The sequence below is a fragment of the Rhodamnia argentea genome, chromosome 3, assembly GCF_020921035.1.
Source record: "Rhodamnia argentea isolate NSW1041297 chromosome 3, ASM2092103v1, whole genome shotgun sequence".
NCBI lineage: Eukaryota > Viridiplantae > Streptophyta > Magnoliopsida > Myrtales > Myrtaceae > Rhodamnia > Rhodamnia argentea.
In genome coordinates this window covers 3,708,365-3,714,364 of record NC_063152.1, presented here as the reverse complement: position 1 = coordinate 3,714,364, position 6,000 = coordinate 3,708,365, and positions in this window count along the sequence as shown.

Here is a 6,000-nt window from a genome sequence, read left to right as displayed (position 1 = left end):
GATACGGCCAAGCTATTGGCCCAAATGGAACAGAGGATCCGAGAGGTCGAGGGGACTCACAACATACCTCGGGTCGACCTGTCTGTCTTTTCAAAGATCATTGTGCCAGAAAAGTTCAAGATGCCCGACTTCGAAAAGTATGATGGAACTTCCAACCCGGTTCAGCATGTCCGGAGTTGTCACAAATGTCAGATTCATGGTGACAAGATTAATGTCTCTCCGAACGAGTTGCATCGGTTATCCGAACCATGGCCGTTTTCTATGTGGGACATTGATGTTATCAGCCCTATCAATCCTAAAGCATCCAATGGGCATCGATTCATCTTGGTAGCAATTGACTATTTCTCTAAATGAATCGAAGCCGCATCTTATTTAGCGGTCACAAAGACGAAATATCGTGAAATTTATCCGTCGAGATATCATCGCTCGATATGGTTCACCTCGGAGCCATAATCACCGACAATGGCTCAAACTTGAACAACAAGCTAATGGACGAATTGTTCAAAGAATTCAAGATCAAGCATCCGAACTCTTCCCCATATCGTCCTCGGATGAATGGAGTAGTAGAAGCCGCCAATAAGAACATCAAGAAAATCTTAGCGAAGACGGCTGAAAATTATCGCGATTGGCATGAGAGGTTGCCATTTGCACTTATGGCGTATCGGACCTCGATCCGGACATCTACGGGGGCAACCCCGTATTCTCTTGTATATGGAATGGAGGCTGTTCTACCGGTTGAAGTGGAAATTCCTTCCTTACGTATCTTGTCTCAAGCTAAGGCGACGGAAACCGAATGAATCCAAAGAGGGCAAGCCAATTGAATCGATCGACGAAAAGAGACTTAAGGTCGTATGTCATGGCCGGTGTTATCAGCAGAGAGTTGCTAAATCATTCAACAAAAAAGTTCGGCCTCGATATTTTCAGATCAATGACCTGGTCTTGAGAAAATTATTGCCAATAGTCCCACTCCCGTAAGGGAAATTCGCTCCAAACTATGGTGGTCCATATATAGTAAAGAAGGTGCTCCCTGGTGGTGCTTTGATTATGGCCGAGATGGACGGTCATGTCTTTACCAACCTGATTAGTTCGACTACGTAAAGAAATATTATACTTGATTCACTCGATGTTTTCATAATCGAGTTATAATATTAATACTGATTCACGAGTTGTTCACATTTGGGCATTCGTTTGTTTCCTCGCTACTAATCTTTCTTTGAGAGATTGTTTCAAATGGGGGAGTCTCTCCGGCCCAATTGAAATGACCATCGGTAGCGTGAGATTTACATATTCACGAGTAAAAGGCTTATCTTGCAAAAAAGATATGACGACCAAGATGAAATGAGTAAAATGAAGAGCCCCTTCAATCATCAAAGCATATGGAAGATCGAATAATGCGAAAGCGAAATGCAAATGAGTAAAAACTTGCATTTATTTCATCCATCGGAGAGCCTTACAAACAGATCATCGGGGTGGGAACGTAAAGCCAAACCGAGCCCTAATGAGCATCACAAAGGAGTTTAACGACTCTCCATACGGTTGATGCTCCGCCTACACCGATCGCTTCGAGAATCGAGATCCGCCAGCTTAAAGAGGAGGAGCTCACATTTCTCTTTAAGCTTGGCCACCCTGTCCTCGTGATACTCGGCAGCAGATTCCAAGTCATGGATCGCATTCTCCCGCGGGCTATATCCAGGGGGTCGATCGTCCAACCTTTCTTCCAGCCATGAGCATTGAAATTTCAAAACAATATCGAGCGGATCGCGCTCGAAGATGGTCCGGGACATGGCCAAGCGTTCCACCAAGTTCCCCCTCTCACGAATCAGCAGTGAGACTTGATCATTACCGTAGTCAAGGGCCTTCTTATAATTGTCGGCTACAAGATCGGCCAACATCAAGTTATCCGACCGATCCCGATAGCGTGCCCTCACAAGATAGGCCAAAGTAACATCTTGATAAGCATGATTGTAAGCCTCCGGGAAGTTAGTGAAGAGGGTAGGGAAGATCCTATATTCCTCTTCTAACTTGGTACCTTGAATAGAAACGGTGTCCATATCCGTAAACATGAGACGGATTTCGGTTTCGACCTCCGGATGGTTGGCTATATAAGAGTAGCCCTGGCCTAAGAGATTATAAAGTTTCTCCCATTTGGCCAAAACTTCAGCCGAGAAGATGCGTGCGGGGAGGGAGGCCATTGTTGCTGAAGTTGCTGAAAAAGAGTGGATGCGAAAGAGTGCTTAGAAGGTTGGAGATGAGGATATGGAAGCGATAATCGTCTCGGCGTTAAATCCTAATTTAAAGGGCAGAAAAAGTCATAGCAATAATTATTGTGGGGGCCGAGTTAATTATCCGGGTAAAACTATAGACGTTTCGTCCGTGAATCACGGATCTACCATCTCGAGGCTCACGAAATTCGAAAAGTTGCGAAATGACTTAAAGGTTCCGCCATATTAAAAGAGGGACAAGCATACTGCAGAAAAGATTTGAGGGTCCCACCATGTTAGAAGGAAATGAAGAAGACAGAGCGGGAAACACGAAATCTTGGGAGAAGCACTGGCTTAGTGGTTTTCATCCACGTTAAAAGGGAGGCTCTGGAACATGCATGTTTACTCGGAAGAATTTGGAGAGAGTAAGCACACAACGGAGAGTAGAGTGAACAAAAGGCAGTAAGAAGTATTTCAATCCAACATGTTTGGAGGTTACCAAAGACTTACTTGGAGGCAACCAACTTAGACATCCCCGAGAATGAACCGCTGAATTTCGAGGCCGGATCCAATGCGAAGCCGTAAAACCCAACTCCCTTGGCGGTGAAGTTCAAGATCTCGATAACAGCAACAACAATAGCAGCAGCAGCAGCCGTAGTCAACCCCGAAAAAGAAAACATCAAATCCAAGAGCTCGAAGCTGCCTTTAAGGAGTGCCCTTACGTGAACGGGAAACGAAAAAATGAGTTGAGCCGGAAGCTAGGAATGGAGCCCTTGAAGGTCAGGTTTTGGTTTCAAAACAAGCGGGCCCGAGTGAAGGTTCGAAGTGAAAGTCATGAACTTGCGTCTCTAAAGGAAGAAAATGAAGAGCTTCGAGCAGAGATCAAGAGGTATAGGGATGCTCTTAACATCGCTATTTGCCATGTCTGCAGCAACCCCATCACCTTTGGTGGCATGTTCCTTGATGAGCCACATCCGAGCATTGAAAATGCTCATTTATCGATTCATCCTCCCGAGCAAGTTCTCGCACAATCGGATTTCGTTGGGGATACATCCCGGAATGTCGGCCTTGCGGAGGCGTAACCGATGCCCTTCGAGGGAAGTAACATGCATCACTACAATTGGAGTTTCCCTGATGTCACGATCGGCCAATTCAACACCGATGAAACTCCGAATCTGTAGCCTACATGAAGCTTGAGTTTTTATTATGGGCTTTCAAAATATCACTCTTTTGAGCATTACTAGCTAGCCCTTATGAATTCTCAAGAGAAGTAGAGACATGCGTGAATGAATGTACTTGTTTGTTACAAAGTCCCCATGTGAGACATTCTTCCTTTTACGCCTAGAGTTAATCAAGGGGCAAAGAACAGATACTATCCGCAAATATCATCATGCTTAAATGCGTGAATTCTTTGTCGATTTGATCGAACGCCGAAAGGAAAAGCATTAAAAGCCTTCACATAGATAGATGCAAAAAGATTTGAGAAAAAATAGCTGCCTCGTTATTAGAGAAAGCAAAAAGATTCGAGGAAATAACCGCCTCGGGAGGAAGTGAAAAGATTTGAGGAGGGAAATAAGCGCCTCGTTCGTAGGGGGAACCGAAAAGATCCGAGGAAGGAAATAAGCGCCTCGTTCATAGAGAAAGCGAAAAGATTTGAGGGCTCCTACATATCGAAAAGGAAAAAGATGACAGATTGAGTGAGAGGCAAGAGTTATTACGAAATGGATCCAAGGCACTAAGACCGGAAAGGAGAGAAAAAGTTGTCCTCTTTCGTAGAAAAAGCGAGAACCTATATGCGAGACTAACGGATCAGAAAAAGTTTATAAATGACCACCGAACTCGTCACGAAAGACCACCATCACTTTTGTGATTTTCGGGCATTGTTTTGCAAGTCCGAAAACATCTAAAGCTCGCTCTCGGTCGAAACAGACCATTTTTGATCTACATATGGAAGGTTTTAAAAGAAAAACACGTTCATTCCAGGCGGAAGTATGGGAACCTTCCTATCCCGAAGATCTCGAGTCATGGTCATTGATGGCAACCCCGTTTCCCTCTCAATCCTCGTTGCTATCTTTGAGAAGTTGCATGTACGGGGTTTTTGCTAATGCGAAAGCAACGGATGCCTTACAAGTACCGAGGCAAGTACAAATATGATTTTGACATCGTCGTCACAGCCGTCGTAGGGATCGACATGGACGGTTTCGAGTCTCTTAAAGATCATTGATTCCGAGTTGGACATACGGGTCATCGTAGTATCGCAAGTAATGATCAGCAGTTCATAACAAGGGCCATATCGCATGGTGCTCGAGACGTCTGCGAAGCCGGTCTGCGTTCAAGTGCTCCAAAACATTTGGCAGCATGCTGTAAGGAAGCAATTACTTGTACAAAAAAACCACGACCAAGGCGACGACGACGATTTTGTCCAAAAGAAAAGGCCCCTTTGGTCCGCCAAGCTTCATTCTATATTCATTGAGGCGGTTCGACAGCTAGGAATCAATTCAAGACGACCACTCGGCTGTACATAAAATGATGAATATAGACGGACTCACCATGCAAAGTGTCACAAATCACCTTCAAAGGGTTAGAGATAAGGCGAGGAAGCACGATGCAGCTTGGGACCAAGGCGACCGGACCGAGTTGGTCGGAAGATCAATTCCGGGAAAACCTACTGAGCAAAAGGTACCCGGCCACTTCCCAATCAAGAATACAGGTCATACCAACCTTCCGCTGGTGGTTCTAGTAGCGCGACACGTTGATCATCCCTACAAGTTCCCGAGCAACGACGGAGGCTCAAGCTTAAGGAGTCGACTGCTCACGTGAATCATGACCGGTGTTAGCAAGTAACAATGCCCAATTCGAGTATCAATTGCTCGAAAAATCAGAAGATTACTTTGATGATGAGCTTGCTACCTTGATGAGCCTGTTTGGAAATGAAGGACCTCCGTAGCCGTGATCCGAAGCAAGTTATTATGGGTCTTCAAACAACGATTGTTGGTGTTTAGTCCAAGACAGAATCGGTTGATCGTTGAAGTGGCCAGCAAGAGAGGTGGAACCAATCTCGCATGAATATTCCTTTAATTCCATGTATAGTTCCCCTACGTGGGATATTTTTTACTTTCTAACTGTCTAGAATTTGCCTAGAGTTAAAGGACGAATTTTCTCCTCTCTTGTCAAATGCGTAAGTTCCTTACTAAGCTAGGCCTATAGCAAATCAATTTGTGGACGACGCCCCTGAACGCCCGTAAAGAGAGATTCCGAATAGCCTTACTTGGGAGAATACGAGTAAAAGGCCAAGCGGGCTCAAAGATGGGTAACTCCGTATCGTCCCAATTGGCTCTCGGTCATTTCAAACTCTAAATTATGCTTATTTTATTCTCGACGGGGGATTGCCAACTGTTTTGAGAACAATATAGCAAAAAGCGAACCAACCGTGGACGCCAACATCACCACAGCCTGGTGGTTGGGGGAATGACAGTGGTCCGAGGCGTCCCAGGTTCGATCCCGGGATTTGGCATCAATGTACAAAGATTAATAAAAACCTTTTTGCTTCGCAGTTCAATGCCGATTGAAACTCAGCCCAGATGGTTACAAGACCGGAGAGATAACATCCCGGACATACAATCCAATCCGGATGAGTTGATCCTTTCAATTCAAAGTTCACAAGAAATTCGTACAAGGGTAAAGCAAGATCGTTTCAACTCGTTTAGAACATGAGAACGTACATTGATGCTTTCCCTTTTGATTTTTACGAGGGTCACCGCCTTTCCAGATACGGAAGTATCCCTTCTCCCCGAGAAAT